The sequence below is a fragment of the Oryx dammah genome, unplaced genomic scaffold, assembly GCF_014754425.2.
Source record: "Oryx dammah isolate SB20612 unplaced genomic scaffold, SCBI_Odam_1.1 HiC_scaffold_10, whole genome shotgun sequence".
NCBI classification, from domain to species: Eukaryota; Metazoa; Chordata; class Mammalia; order Artiodactyla; family Bovidae; genus Oryx; species Oryx dammah.
The window spans coordinates 48,272,399-48,289,071 of NW_024070194.1; the positions used below are offsets into that span (position 1 = coordinate 48,272,399).

At 44.3% G+C, this 16,673-nt stretch overlaps 1 long non-coding RNA gene across 1 annotated transcript; it reads left to right on the forward strand.

Annotated features, from left to right (window-relative positions):
- Window positions 1-5,719: 5,719 nt before the first annotated feature.
- Window positions 5,720-16,449, forward strand: LOC120869012. The gene is made up of 3 exons (XR_005722394.1): window positions 5,720-5,847; window positions 9,016-9,124; window positions 15,104-16,449. It is a non-coding gene; the product is annotated as an uncharacterized LOC120869012 (long non-coding RNA).
- The last annotated feature ends 224 nt before the right edge of the window (window positions 16,450-16,673 follow it).

Here is a 16,673-nt window from a genome sequence, read left to right on the forward strand (position 1 = left end):
TCAAACCAGTCAATCTTAAAGGAAATCAAACCAGTCAATCTTAAAGGAAATCAACCCTGAATACTGTTTGGAAGGACTGATGCTGAAGCGGAAGCTCCAATACTTTGGCCACCTGATGGGAACTCATTGGAAAAGACCCTGATACTGGGAAAAATTGAGAGCAGGAGGAGAGGGGGTGACAGAGGATGAGATGGTTGGATGGCATCACCGATTCAATGGATATGAACTTGGGCAATCTTTGGGAGATGGTGAGGGGCAGGGAAGCCTGGCGTGCTGCAGTCCATGGGGTCACTAAGACTTGGACACGACTTGGAGACTGATCAACAACAAAAAGAATATAAATATTCATGAGTCTACCTTGATATAAATTAATAATTGAATACATTTTAAAATTGAAGTATAATTGATTTAGTTTCAAGTGTACAACATAGTGATTCATGTATATATTTCATATTCTTTTCCCTTATAGGTTATAAAATGTTGACTATAGTTCTCTTTGCTATACAGTAGGACCTTGTGTATCTATCTCATGTATAGTATTGTGTACAATTAATCCTCAATTCCTAAGTTACCCCTCCCCCAATACATTTTTCTAATTAGAGGAGAATAGACATATTTCACACGCAGAAGAATTCCAAATGACTTCTGTAGACACACCTTTCAAGGAGGACCATCACTCCCATCCGTCAAGTGTGGCCTGTGACTTTGTAGTGAATCCCTCCAAGAGGACAGCGTGGAAAGGCGAGCCTGAGAGAGTGGCTTTTCGATGGAGAAATCTGATACACACAACCTCAACTGGGCAATCAAGGTCAACGTCAACATAAATCACATTGATAGGACCTGCCCTTGAGAAGATGTGATGAGAAGGGCACCTGACTTCTGTGGTCTTCCTCCCCAAACCCATAACCCCTGCCTGACCGCAAGGGAAACATCCGACAAACCCAAACAGAGGAACGTTGCTTAAACCACTTGACCTGTACTCTTCCAACTGTCAAGATGATCAAAGACGAGGAGCCTGAGAAATGATCACAGTCAAGAGGAGCTGAAGAAGACAGGATTAAGTGTGATGTAATGTCCTGGGTGAGATCCTGGGACAGAAAGAGGACATTGGGTAAAAACAAAAGACATTTGAATAAAATCTGGGCTTTAATTAATGATGTAACAAGGCCAGTTCATTCATTGTGACAAATGTTCACAATTGGGTAAAGCGGGTGTGGGCACGTGCGGCTGTGGACTATCTTTGCAACTTTTCTAAACTGGAAAGCTTAATTAAAAAATAATAAAACACAAGAAAGAACACGGTTTATCAATTCTCTTTCCCAAATCCAGAAATTCACCCAAGCCCCCTTTCCTTTAACATTGCAAACAAGTTCCTGGCCTCTGAGAGCCCTGGATGGCTCTAGCTACTCCTTTCTTTCCCGAATTTCTTCTTCAGTCTTGGACTCAACAGCAGCTCCTGTTCAACTGTACGTGACCTTTGTTGGGTGAATTTCTGAGATTTGCATGGCACAGAGTGTATTCTGACTATTTGTGATGCATCTGTGGGTACCCCACCCCCACCCTGTCCGTACCCCCCAGCCAAGGCCACCATGACCTCACTGCCTAGGCGTTCGGCCCAGCAGGCAGGGCACACCACCACCACGTGCCAGGGCAGATGGCTCCTCCTTAGTACAATGGCCTGATTTTGTAAGCAGATGATCATGAAACTATCCTTTGGGGGCAGTTTTATTGTGTGGGTGCTTCTAGTGTTTGGCCCTTATTATGGCTGCACAGGACATCTCCTATCCAAGGAGTGACATTGACCGTGCCCTCAGTGTTGGGTCATTGAGAGGCTGTAGATGCCCAGGGCAAGGCCTGCCGAAGGCACCGTGGCTCTTGGCACGTTCAGACTCACTATAAGCACTCATCTCTCCCTTCCCACCCTCCTGAGCACAGAGGGGTATGTAGCCTAGGATGCGCATGCATCTTATATTGCTTCAGTCATGTCCAACTTGGTGCAACCCCCACGGACTGTAGCCTGCCAGGCTCCTCTGGCCATGGGATTTTCCAGGCAAGAATACTGGAGTGGCTGCCTTTTCCTTCTCCAGGGGATCTTCCCTAGGACAGGGTTCCCCAAATTGTGTCCTGCCCATCACTCTGAAACCCCTAGATAATGCATGTGTTGTAAACACATATATTTGGAAAATTCATGCACCATACCTTTCTTTTGGAGTTTGCAGTGTATATTGTGGCCTGTTGGAGATTTCCTGTAGTACAGACAGGTGTGATTTTTTTTTTTTTTAACAAAACCCCCCCAAGCCTACTGAACTCTTACTGCCTGGGATGTATCCACTCCTAAAGCAGTGGAAATCCTGGATCTAATCAGGGGCAGGAAGCCAGGCAGGAAGGCAGGAGGTGGTGCCAAGTCTGAAGACCAAGTATCCACAAGACAGATGAAGCCGTTGGCCAGCAGCTGCTCAGAAAGCAACCGGAAGGGCAGTGTGGGGTGGCGTCTGTGCGCAGCTTCCACCAATGCCAATGGAGGCTGCTTGAGTCACTTTTTCCTTAGAAGGGCGAGTGTTGGCGGTGGGTATGGGCCATGGGAAACCATGAAGTCCTGTTCTCCAGGTATATACAGTGAGCTAATCGCCAGCTCCAGCTCCTCCGCTGTAGGAGGACCAAAACCAGATCCAGAAGCACCTGGCTCAGACTACTGCCGGTCCACAGCATCAGGTGATGGGTGGTGGTGCGTGCTCTGTCGTGTCTGACTCTTTGCAACCCCAAGGACTGCAGCCCACTAGGCTCCTCTATCCATGGGGATTCTCCAGGCAAGAACACTGGAGTGGGTTGCCATTTCCTTCTCCAGGGGATCTTCCCAACCCAGGGATCGAACCTGTGTTTCTTGTGTCTCCTGCATTGGCAGGCAGATTCCTTACCACAGTGCCACCTGGGAAACTCCAGACCTCTCCAGGAGGCTCCAGTTCTGTGTCATTTACTGGAAATGGGGGAGGCCTGGGATAGTTTTCTCCCTTAAGATTTTCTGATTCCCCTGGGAGGTGATTGGCAGTCTTTCTGGGATCCCTGTGTTTACCGAGATAAATTAATCCTTATGTGATCTGCTTAAGAAGCAGATACAGAACGTGCATCTGTCCAGATCCCAAAGCCTCAGAGAAGAAAAGCAGACCCTCTCAAAGCAGCCGCAGGAAGACCGAAGTGTAAATGTGGCTGGCCATTCGCCTGCTGGAAGGTTAAGTCCTGTAGTGTTTTATAGGCAGTTATAATCCCTCTCCTGGGGAAATTTAAAAGCCTCTGGGATGACCCAACTCAGAATGAAACACAGCACTGGAGGTTCCAATATGTCTAAGGCAATCGTCCTCGTACGAGACAACACCCATGGATAACCCTTCCTCTGAGATCTCAAATTCTCCTTTTGTATAAATGTAAAAGCAACAAATCCACAGACATTGCATTTCAGATATCTTCACAGCCAGATCCACAGTTGCAGAGTCTTTTTCATCTGGGTATAGTCTAGCTGCTTCGCTGGATGGCTCTAGATGACAAATATTTTCTCTGGTCTTTGTCCTTGTAAAGTAATTTGTTGTTACAAAAAAGTATCTTATTGTAGATATTTAGTTTTGAGGGCAGGAACCAGGGAATTTTTCTTGAAGCTGTGGGGCCCTTTCTAACTCCGATTTCTCAACTGTAAGATACTTGATTTAGGATTTCTGGTCCCCAGAACTGTGAGCAAATCAATTTCTTTTGTTTTAAACCACCAAGCTGGGGTGCATTTATCCTAGCAACACAGAAATCCCTAGAGACCTTGCCCAAAGCAGTATCAGGTGAGTGGTGAGAGTGGACACCAAATTGAGGAGGTATTGATACTGGAATGCATGATTCACAATAAATTCCAGGAGGAATAAAAAGAAAACACAATAACAAAACTTTGAAAATATTGTAAGCAAATATAAGAGAATTTCTTTTTAATAATCTTGGAGTGGGAAGGCTTTGAAAGAAACACAAACTCAAACACATAAAATGAATAAATTTGACTATACCATCAATAATTTTAAAATCCTATATGATAAAATCGGAGAAGGCAATGGCACCCCACTCCAGAACTCTTGCCTGGAAAGTCCCATGGATGGAGGAGCCTGGTAGGCTACAGTCCATGGGGTTGCTAAGAGTCGGACATGACTGAGCGACTTCACTTTCACTTTTCACTTTCATGCATTGGAGAAGGAAATGGCAACCCACTCCAGTATTCTTGCCTGGAGAATCCCAGGGACGGGGGAACCTGGTGGGCTGCCGTCTATGGGGTCGCACAGAGTCGGATACGACTGAAGCGACTTAGCAGCAGCAGCAGCAGCAGCAGCATATGATAAAATATTTAATTCTATAAAAGGACTTCCTTGGTGGCTCAGACGGTAAAGCGTCACCTACAATGTGGGAGACCCGGGTTTGATCCCTGAGTCAGGAAGATCTCCTGGAAAAGGAAATGGCAACCCACTCCAATATTCTTGCCTGGAAAATCCCATGGATGGAGGAGCCTGGTAGGCTGCAGTCCTTGGGTCCCAAAGAGTCGGACATGACTAAGCGACTTCACTTTCACTTTCATATGATAAAAAAGACCATACACAATTTTAGAGGAAAAATGAGCTATGGATTTTGATAAGCAAATATTGTGTATTTGCTATATATATATGATATTAATGTTCAGAATTAATAAAGCATTTCTATGAATCAATAAAAAGGATAAATTGTCCAATAGGAAAATGGGCAAAAGAAACAAAAAGGCATTTCACTGAAGAAGAAAACCAAGTGGGCAATAAATACATAAAAAGATGTTCTACTTTATTAATGATCAGAGATACATTCATATCATATTGGGGACTGGGCATTCCTCAAACATGGTTGGTCATGGTGGTATAAATTGGTGCAGCCATGAAGGACGATTTGGTAATATTTATTTACAAAATCCACTTTGTGTAATATGCTCTCAGAAACACTTACATTTGTGTAGAAGGTGGTTCATTGTTGTGCTAGAAACAGACAAATCCAGCTAGCGCATCAGCTTTTCATTCTGGAGCTCTGAGCCCTGTTGCAAAATTCAGTTCCTTGAGGTTTTAGGCCTGAGGCCTCCATTTTTGGCTGACTGTCAGTGGGGCCTGCTGTCCATCCTGGAAGCTGCCCACAATCTCTGGCCATGTAGCTGCCTCTCAACAAGGCACCTCATTTCTTCAAGGCCGGCAGGAGACTCTCTCTCCAGGAGCCCTTGCAAAGACGGAGTCAAATTATGTGGTGTATTCAAGGGAGTGACCATCCCACCAGGCAAAAGTAGACACTCTCAAGGAACTTATTAATAAAATCATGAACTTATTCTGGTCTGTTGTGAAGATGATTTTTGATTTGCGGATTTTATTTAATAAGAGACCAGAAGATACTCAATTGTGCAGTATCACTACATTGTGTCTTTTATCCTCAACTTCTAAAGACGATTGACTTACAGACCCCAACAATTTACCTTTGATCAGATCAAGGGCGAATCAAAGTGAACTATACTAAGCTACAAAAAAATACAATCCCTGAAACTCTAAGCTTCCTGCTTGCTTGCTGCCCTGCGGTCGCTTGTACAAACATTTCCTAAGCTTCCTATCTCCTGAAGTCCTGGGAATTGCTGTCAAAAGCAGGTTGTACCGGCCTTTGCAACTTGGGTTTTGTTTTTCTTCTTTTCCAATGTGGATAAGCTCATGGATGATGTAGGCCTTGATTAAGACTGAATAGGCCCAGCAGTAGAAATGTATATATATATAGGCCCGGGATTTCCTGCAGAGTTTGTCATCTTTGGAACACTCACAGTGGAAAATAAAGGTATCCCTCTTCCCCGTGGCTATGATAATACAAAGGCTGTGTTCTTTGGACACTTTTGCTGCCCCAGCAGTCCATAAGAGATTTCCGCTTTGTCATTAAGCCACCATCATGAGCAAATTGTTTTGTTAGTTGGCCAGAACCTCTATATACACCAGCATCACGTTAGCAGGAAACTCCAGCTGCGCATGTGGAGGTGGGGTGGCCTTGCCTTCAAGAAAGTTTCATTTTTGTTTCAAGTTGTCATCATCTTTTATTGGGTTCAACAACATCAGATGAAAACATATGCAGGGGTGTTTCTACATCTGGAACTTAGACCTCCTGCTGAGGATGGTCAGGGTGACTCCAGGGAATAACCTCAGAAAAGAAGCCAGAGAAGGCACTCTTCATTGCACCAAGATGCTCAGAGGATCCTGTGTCAACCCCACCCGTGCCCTGGGAATAATCAGACTCCACCTCAGGCCCAGCACCCTTCACCTTTTCCAGCTGTTTTTCATCTCCTGTTCATTTCTGTAGACCTGGGCCCTGCCCAACATCTGCCCTGGCCGGAAGTGTACATGAAGTCTAACCAAGACCTGCTGATCTGTTGTACTCAAATCTCTAGTGCTGCCTGGGGCTTAATTTGCTTAACTCTCTGGATTCCCATGTGTTCCTGGCCAGTGCTATCTGCCTAGTCTGTGGTTTTGCTTCAACCACCTAAACTCTGGTTCAGCTGTACTCAAGACACCCTGGATCTCGAGTTAATCACCTCTGCTCTAGCTTATTTTTTGACCCGTAGTTGTCATGCTCTTCCTAACCCCAAGCTTGCCATTTAGGAGCCAGACTATGGTCCTCTCCCAGTCCCAGTGCCCACTGACCTGCTCACTCAAGTCAGCTTTTCAAATCGAGGCATTCTTAACCTATCCTCAACTGTCCCCACCACGTGCCCTCAGGGTCAAAGTCAAGCTCAGGGAAGGAGGCAGGTAAAAGATACAGTTAGACTTCAGGACAGGATGAGCGAAAGGATGGAGATGGGGGAAGGTGAGTGTCTACTGGCTACATTTCCTGGTAACGTACAAAACTGGACATTTAATGATGTGATGAGAGCTGCGGAATATGTATGGATGTCAAACTCTCAAAAAAAAAAAAAAAAAACAGAGTCAAAACAAGTTTATGGTTACCAAAGGGGAAAGGAGTGGGAGAGGAATAGATTGGGAAGTTGGGATTAAAATAGACACAGTAGCATATATAAAATAGATAACCAACAAGGACCTACTGTATAGCTATGTAATAACCTATACGGGAAAAGAATCTCAGAAAATAATAAGACACATATATGTATAACTAAATCACTTTGCTGTATACTTGAAACTAACACAACATTGTACATCAACTATACTCTAATATAAAATTTAAATTAAATTAAAAGAAACAACAGAGTCAAGATGGCGTTATAAAAACATGCATTCCTGCCACCCACAACTTGAAGTCACACTTGGTTACACCCAAGTTGGGTATAACTTGCTGTTACAGTTCAGTTCAGTTCAGTCACTCAGTCGTGTCCGACTCTTTGCAACCCCATGAATCGCAGCACGCCAGGCCTCCCTGTTCATCACCATCTCCAGAAGTTCACTCAGACTCATGTCCATCGAGTCCGTGATGCCATCCAGCCATCTCATCCTCAGTCGTCCCCTTCTCCTCCTGCCCCCAATCCCTCCCAGCATCAGAGTTTTTTCCAATGAGTCAACTCTTCTCATGAAGTGGCCAAAGTACTGGAGTTTCAGCTTTAGCATCAGTCCTTCCAAAGAAATCCCAGGGCTGATCTCCTTTAGAATGGACTGGTTGGATCTCCTTGCAGTCCAAGGGACTCTCAAGAGTCTTCTCCAATACCACAGTTCAAAAGCATCAATTCTTCGGCGCTCAGCCTTCTTCACAGTCCAACTCTCACATCCATACATGACCACAGGAAAAACCATAGCCTTGACTAGATGGACCTTAGTCGGCAAAGTAATGTCTCTGCTTTTGAATATGCTATCTAGGTTGGTCATAACTTTTCTTCCAAGGAGTAAGCATCTTTTAATTTCATGGCTGCAGTCACCATCTGCAGTGACTCTGCAGCCCCAAAAAATAAAGTCTGACACTGTTTCCCCATCTATTTCCCATGAAGTGATGGGACCAGATGCCATGATCTTCGTTTTCTGAATGTTGAGCTTTAGGCCAACTTTTTCACTCTCCTCTTTCACTTTCATCAAGAGGCTTTTTAGCTCCTCTTCACTTTCTGCCATAAGGGTGGAGGCAACAATAATAACTCATTTTGTAGCATTTCTGAATTTAAAGAGTACCTTTTAAAAAATTCTTTTTTAAAGCAATAATACTAATCAGACCTTATTTATTTATATTTTTATTTATTTCAACCGGGTTGCATACCCTGTGAGATCTTATTAAAAATTCCCTAATCAAGGGATCAAACCTGTGTCCTCTGCAGTAGAAACCCAGAGTCCTAACTACTGGACTGCTTAGGAAGTCCCCCTAAAGAACATCTTTGCATCTCATGTTTAATCATTCCAAAATAGATACATTTTTATTGTATATTTTAAAACTTCTAAAATCCTATATCTTGCAATCAGTGTTTTGTGATCACTATAGGCCAGGTGTTACCTGTTGTCACTGCTTCAGCTTTGAAGATGCCAATATCAAAGTCAACAGCACGGGTGGCAACAGCCTGGGACAATCCCAGGGACAGTGACCCCATAGTCCTTGGGGGCCAGATTCCCTGGTGGGGGGTGAAGGAGAGGGAAAGATGGATTTGGCAATTCTTAAAGGACAGTTCAAAAGAAAGCAAGCTCTAAATAATTGTGGAGTCAGCTTAGGAGATCAGTACTGTTGGCTTGCCGCTCTTTGATGGATTCTAAGATGCACTGTAGCATTAAAATTTTCATGGCACAAGGGAGAGTTTATGTGGTAAAACACAGCTTTCAGCAACTCTGAGTTAAAAAGCCATTTGGAAGAGTGCGAATGTGAAGATGTTTCTAATTTATTTCTCTTGTGTTTTCCTTTTTATAGATGTATGTATGTTATACAACTAATGTCTAAGTAAGACTAAAACAGCTCTTATAAGACAAGTAAGATAAAAATTTTTCATGATAAGAAAGCATTGTCTCATTGTTTGGCAGTATGTTTTCTCTTTCACAGTGGCTTTCAGAGCATGAAATATGTCTTCATTTGGTCCCTGAGAAGTGGAAGACACTGTCCTCAAGTGTGGCCCACTGGGCCTCCTTTTGGTGTTGAGGATTCTTTGGTGGTAAGATTTCACGGTGATGTGTCAGTTTCCTACTCACTAGTGGTTTGATTCAGTTTTGGCCACAGAACACTCCTTATTTTTCTGTGTCAAGGCACTCATAGGATCTAGGTTGATAAATGCTTTGGAAATCAATGCCACTCGTAGAAAGAAAAGCTCAAAAATGGGATGGTGAAAAATATGTCCAAGTACAAAACATTGGCCTGTGTTCGCAAGGCAGCTTGGGTGATGCAGTGGAGGATCACTGACTGTTTCTTGGACGTTAATTCTTGGCCAGAAGCCCTGAGAAATGTAGGGAAGGTGTGTGAGGAGGAAATGCTGCAACCAGAGCACATAGAAATCAAACTTGGTAAGACCACGGATATCTTCAGTGAGTTCACAACACTCAAGCCACGATTCATTGAAACCACAATGTTCAATACCTACATCCTTCTAGGGGAAGGACTGTATCTTGCTATTATCAGCTGTAATGTATCCATTTTCCTTCCCAAAAGACATTCAGTATTTTATTGGGAAATACATCCTCCTGTTGAGCTTTTTTTTTGGCCCCTGCTTCCTGCCTTTCTCTGCCTTTCCCCACTAAGGTTGGCAGAGGCCAAGGGAGCCCAATACTTCCTCCCTCTGCCTCTTACTATAGTCAGATTGGGGCAGTGATCTCAGCTTGAATGATCAGATGCTTGTTCTTAGAGACTTTATAATCTGTTCAGGTGACAGGGAGAGAGAGGGGTTTCAGAGGTTGGATTCATCCCATTGGTTCCTGTGACTGTCACAGTGATGTCTTGATCACATTACCCTGGCAACAAGACTGTTGCCTTGTTCTATGCATTCTGACCCTCCTCTTCAGGTCTTTCATGGTTCTCTCCATCCCAGACCCATTATTCTAGCTTCCTACCAATTCTAGGAGTCTCACATAAATTCCTCTTCATACCTTAGTGCTTCCAAGAGCCAGTTTCTCTTACTTGCCACCAGGAACCCTGATTGATTCAATAACGTCTTGTATAGAGTAAGTAGTACCATAACAGAGGGGAGGGAAACCAGCAGACTATATCCTAGAGCTGCCTCTTTTGTATCATTAGAGGAAGGAGATGAAGGCATGGACTCTTTCTCTGGAGATCTTAAAGAGCATGATGATGGCGCATCTGATATAGGGTGGTCCTGCCAAAAGGATAATTCATGTGGCCTTTTAAGCTCCCCCTGCCCAAGATTAGGTATCTGGTGAAAAAAGAAAGTCACTCAGTCATGTCTGACTGTTTGCGACCCTATGGACTGTAGCCCCCAGGCTCCTGCGTCCATGGGATTTTCCAGGCAATAATACTGGAGTGGGTTGCCATTTCCTTCTCCAGGGGATCTTCCCGACTCAGGGACTGAACTCAAGTCTCCCACATTGCAGGCAGACACTTTACCCTCTGAGCCACCAGGGACTCTAGGTACCTAGTGGGCTTCCCCAATGGCTTAGTGGGTAAAGAATCCACCTTCAATGCAGGAGACACAGGAGATGAGGATTCACTCCCTGGGTTAGGAAGATACCCTGGAGAAGGAAATGGCAACCCACTCCAGTATTCTTGCCTGAAAAATTCTATGGACAGAGGAGCCTGGTGGGCTACAGTTCAAGTGTTACAAAGAGATGAACATGACTCAGTGACTAAGCACGTGTGCTCCAGAAGCTCAGCAGGAGAGCGTAGGCTAAGAACACAGAAGCCCCTGTGCCCAGCAGCCTCCATCCTGTCTTTTCCTCCCCAAGGTGCTGAATTAGCTTCAGAAGCACTTGGCAGGTGATGATGACGTGGTCTCAGCCAAGAATCAACACAAGGACCTACTGTATAGCACAGGGAACTCTACTTGATATTCTGTAATAACCTCTGGGTTATATGGGGAAAGACTCTGAAAAAGAATAGATACTTACATCTGTGCATAACTGAATCACTGTGCTGTAAACCAGAAAGTAGCACAGTATTGTAAATCGACTCTACTTCAATATAGAATAAAAATTAAATTTAAAAAGCAGAGTTCCTTTCAGGGTTCTGCACATATGTTAACTTTGCTAAGCCAAGAAACATCCCCGCCCTACAAAATCATACAAATCTATAAACATTTTTTTGGCAGGAATATTGGTGACAAGCAGACATGCATCCTGGAAGAACATGGTAGAACATGGTGGGTATGTGTTGATTTGGCATTCAAAATAGATCCTTTGTTGATAAAATTGACTGGATATTTCATTACCTATTACTTCCCTTTGGGAAGCAGACAAAACAGAAGTGGCAGTCTCCAAAGCTGAGCCTTGAACATTGGGGTACATGTGTCATTTTGAATTATGATTTTCTCAGAGTATATACTCAGGGGTGGGATTGCTGAGTCACAGGCAACTCTATTTTTATTTTTTTAAGGAACCTCTCTATACTTTCTCCAGTGGCTATATCAATTCATATTCCTGCCAACAGTGAAAGAGGGTTCCATTTTCTCTACACCCTTGCCAGCATTTATTGTTTGTAGATCTTTTTGATGATGGCCATTCTGACCTGTGTGAGGTGATACCTCATTATAGTTTTGATTTGCATTTCTCTAATAATTAGCATCACTTCATGGGAAATAGATGTGGAAACAGTGTCAGACTTTATTTTGGGGGGCTCCAAAATCACTGCAGATGGTGACCGCAGCCATGAAATTAAAAGATGCTTACTCCTTGGAAGAAAAGTTATGACCAACCTAGATAGCATATTCAAAAGCAGAGACATTACTTTGCCAACAAAGGTCCTTCTAGTCAAGGCTATGGTTTTTCCAGTAGTCATATATGGATGTGAGAGTTGGACTGTGAAGAAGGCTGAGCGCCGAAGAATTGATGCTTTTGAACTGTGGTGTTGGAGAAGACTCTTGAGAGTCCCTTGGACTGCAAGGAGATCCAACCAGTCCATTCTGAAGGAGATCAGCCCTGGGATTTCTTTGGAAGGACTGATGCTAAAGCTGAAACTCCAGTACTTTGGCCACCTCATGCGAAGAGATGACTCATTGGAAAAAACTCTGATGCTGGGAGGGATTGGGGGCAGGAGGAGAAGGGGACGACTGAGGATGAGATGGCTGGATGGCATCACTGACTTGATGGACGTGAGTCTGAGTGAACTCCGGGAGTTGGTGATGGACAGGGAGGCCTGGCGTGCTGCGATTCATGGGGTCACAAAGAGTCGGACACGACTGAGCGACTGAACTGAACTGAACTGAACTGAACAGAACTGAATAATTAGTGATGTTGAGTTCATTGCAGCAATATTTACAATAACCAGGACATGGAAACAGCATAAATGTCCAATAACAGATGAATGGATAAAGATATGGTACATATATACCATGGAGTATTAGCCATAAAAAAGAACAAAATTAGGTCATTTATAGAGATGTGGATGGATCTAGAGTCTGTCATAAAGAGTGAAGTATGTCAGACAGAGAAAAACAAATATCATACAGTAGCATTTACAAATATGTGTGGAATCTAGAAAAATGGTATAGATGAACCTACTTCCAGGGCAGGAGTAGAGATGCAGATGTATAGAATGGACATATGGACACAGTGGAGAAGGGAAAGATGGGACAAATTTGGTGATTGGGATTGACACGTGGGGTTTACTACCATGATTGGGATTTACTACCATGTGTAAAATAGGTAGCGTACTCTTGCCTGGAAAATCCCATGGATGGAGGAGCCTGGTAGGCTGCAGTCCATAGGGTCACTAAGAGTCGGACATGACTGAGCGACTTCACTTTCACTTTTCACTTTTCACTTTCATGCATTGGAGAAGGAAATGGCAACCCACTCCAGTGTTCTTGCCTGGAGAATCCCAGGGACGGGGGAGCCTGGTGGGCTGCCATCTCTGGGGTCGCACAGAGTCGGACATGACTGAGCAGCAGCAGCAGCAGTGGGAAGCTGCTGAATAGCGCAGGGAGCTCGGCTCGGTGCTCTGTGATGACCTTGACAGGTGGGATGGGTGAAGGGGTGTGGCCCCAAGAGGGAGTGGAAATATGTATACATATAGCTGATTCACTTTATGTGGAGCAGAAACTAACACGACACTGTAGAGCAATTATACTCCAGTTTAAAACAAAAAGCCTACAAAATTAAAATGGATAACCAAAAACAAAACAACAACAAAAAACCAAAGCTGAGCCTTGCCTGGGGGACTGTACCAACATCATCCATCAACACAGGAAGATGCAGAATCTCCCACATCTGAAGGCGGTCTGGAGGTTTTTGGTTTCTACTCTTGGAGAAGGAAATGGCAACCCACTCCAGTATTCTTGCCTGGAGAATCCCATGGACGGAGGAGCTTGGTGGGCTACAGTACACGGGTCGCAAAAAGTTGGACATGACTGAGTGACTTCACTTCACTTGCTCTTCTCTGTGGCGTCATGGGCCAGGGGTAGGGGAACCTACCCAATCCTTGTGTCCCAACTCACTTGGCTCACTAAGTCAGTGTTGTGCTTTGTATGGGAATTAGACTGTTGAATCCCCAAAAGGAGAATCCGAAATGTGAATTATTCTTCTAGCAGGGGTAGTATATTTGACTGGCTGGACAGATTTTTATGTAGCTGGCCAGCTCTGGCAGTTCTAGTTAGGATGCTGAACTAGAGTCAGACACACTCAGCAGGCGGTGACAACATGGTCCGGGTCTAGAGTGTCCAACATGTTGGTCCTTCAGCAACTCCTCCTTTTTGCCCAGATTACATTGAAGGAATGTAAAGAAATCCTTAACTCCTGCTCTAAAATTGGCAGGAGAAATGAGGTCAAAGTACAAGGTTCAGTTGCCCAGTTATGCATGTTTCTATTAGTAATGTATGATCTAAAGAGAGATTGAAGGTGGATACTCCCCCCAAAAGGGGGAAAAAACTAGAAGAACTGAGATTTCATGAAAAGTATCATAGATACAGAGCAAGGCTATTAGTCAGGCTCCAGGCAACACTTGTAAGTTTCACATCAAGGGATTTCTTTTGAAATCCCACCTGCTGAACTGGGTCCTACCACTCCTGACTCAAAGGGCAGCAGAGTCCAGCCCCTGAGTCCCACTCTTGAGATTCCAAGGTGGCAGCCCTTTCCACACCACATCCTACACCATCCAATATGGTTGTCTTCCCCTGGACCCTCATTGTAACTCCTTGTCCTGCAGACCTTCAACCTTCCCTGGACTAGAAGGCTTTCTATGAAGGATCCCCAGATCTGACATGGCTTTTCCAGCTTCCAGACTTTTTTCTTACCCTGTTCCCCACCTAATCCTAGATCTGGCTCTCAGACTTGAATTCAGACTCAGTGCTTCCTTGGTCTTGGCTTGACCAAACTTCCTGGACCATGTGGTGTTTTGGTACAGATAGCCTGTCAATATCACAGGGTAGAATGCATCCAAAACCCAGTGTCCAGAGCCAAAGGCATTCCCTTTAGCACCTCAAACTCCAGAGAGCAAGCTTATGGTGCAGGTATGGCCGTGATTCTTAATGCATTGCAATGAAGTGAAGTGAAGTGAAGTCGCTCAGTCATGTGCAACTCTTTGCGACCCCATGGACTGTAGCCTATCAGGCTTAATGAAGGATCACAATAGATACTTTTTATATATAATTTTAATTTGGCTGTTCTAGGTCTTCACTGCTGCTCAGGTTTTTCTCTAGTAGTTGAGAGTGGGGGCTATTCTCTAGTTGTGGTACACGGGCTTCTAATTGTGGTGGATTCTCTTGTTGCTGAGCATGGATCCCAGAGCACATGGCCTTCAGTAGGCTTAGCTTAGCCTATGCACAGGCTTAGTTGCTCTGCAGCTTGTGGGATCTTCCTGAACAAGGGATTGAACTTGTGTCCCCTGGTAGGTGGACTCTTAACCACTGAGCCACTAGGGAAGCCCCACAACATGATTCATGTTGATGTATGGCAAAACCAATACAATATTGTAAAATAATTAACCTCCAATTAAAATAAATAAATTTATATTAAAAAAAGTTCTCTTCACACAGAGAGTCTTGGCACTAGCTAGGCTGTTGATACAGAGAACCAAGGAAACTCAGACTGTCCAGAGACCCATCAACCCCACTCCAGCCCACCCAGAAATGACTGTTGGGATTCCTTCTAAGGATGAACTCTGCATGCAGAGACTGAAGTGAGTGGAAGTCAACAGAAAAGGGAAACTTTTGTAGAAACATCAAAATCATTTACAACAGAAGCATGATACCCCCAAACTGCGGCAGAGACATTGCCTGTTCACCACCTCATCTTCGGACCCTATTCAAATGCTGAGGGTATAGTAAGTCCTCAAAAAGACCTGATGAGTGAAAGAATGAAGGATGGATCACCTGGACAAGAGCACGGGGACCTTGGACTTGAGGGAGAGGGAACTCCTGTCGCTCTAGATCTTCCCTCCATGAGTTTGGATTCTGAGGTCCCCAAGCAGCATCAACAGATGTCTCCTGGCAATAAAGATGGCCCTTGGGGACAGGCGGAGAGCAGCTCAAAGAAGCAGGCATCCCGGAGAGGAGGAGATGATGGCATTTTGATGCCAGATGAGCTGCTTGTATGTTAGTTTCTTTTTTCTCTTTTGCTGTCCATAAACCTTTAGTTTAAAATTCCAGTGCTATTGAGTGTGCTGTAGGGAATAAATGGAGTTAATGTCCACTTGTGGGTGAAATTTTAAAGAACAGCAGGTCCTTGTGGATTGGCCTGAAAGAGCCCTTCTTTTTAGGGGGCAGACATCAAGATTGCAGTGGTAATCCTGTCCTCTTTGGAGATTCTTATTCCATTAATTCTCAAGGAAGTCCAAATTTGGTCCTGCCTTGGTGTCTGTGATCAATGTGGCCTTGTTACTTTCTACAGCTAAGTGTGAAGTCTGTGGGAGACAGGGTGTAGAAAACACACACACGGCATTAGCCAGAGACTACCTCTAGCAGCCAATCCTGGTCACTCACAGAATTGTCCTCACCAAAATCACCAGCATCAGGATGAGGGAAGAAGAGATGGAGCCACTACATGCTAGGGGCAAACTGAAGCTGTCTCACGGGTGTGTTCTGTGGGCTTCGGGCTCATGGGGCAACCATAGTAAGCAAGGAGAATGCATTTAGGGCAAGATATTTTCAAGGGCAGCTTTCTGATACCCAGGGGTTTGAGTTTTTAAGAGTTAAAAACAATTCTGTTGATCTTCCAACAAAAGGATATTTTTTAGCTACACACCCTCCCCTGAGGCAGCCCTGAGGGCCTCAGGGTAAATTCAGCTCTGTACTTAGGTTTTTACCTTTAGATACAAAGGCAGTTGTTGCTGTAACTCTCTTGAGAAACTAAGGGGTTGTGCCTGGCATTTGAAAAAAAAAAACCAAACAGCTTTTTGTTTTGCAACTCCAGGTACAATAACCTATTTAAAAATTTTGTATCAGATTGAATCAGAAACAAATTTTAACCACATGCATCCTCTCCGCCTCACCCCCTCCACCGCACAGGTCCATTCTGTCAGCGATCTTTCTCAAGGACAATTAAATCTCCCAGCATCACGGCAGTGTGGTTCAGGGGTGGAGAACTTGGGCTCTGGAGTCAGCAGAC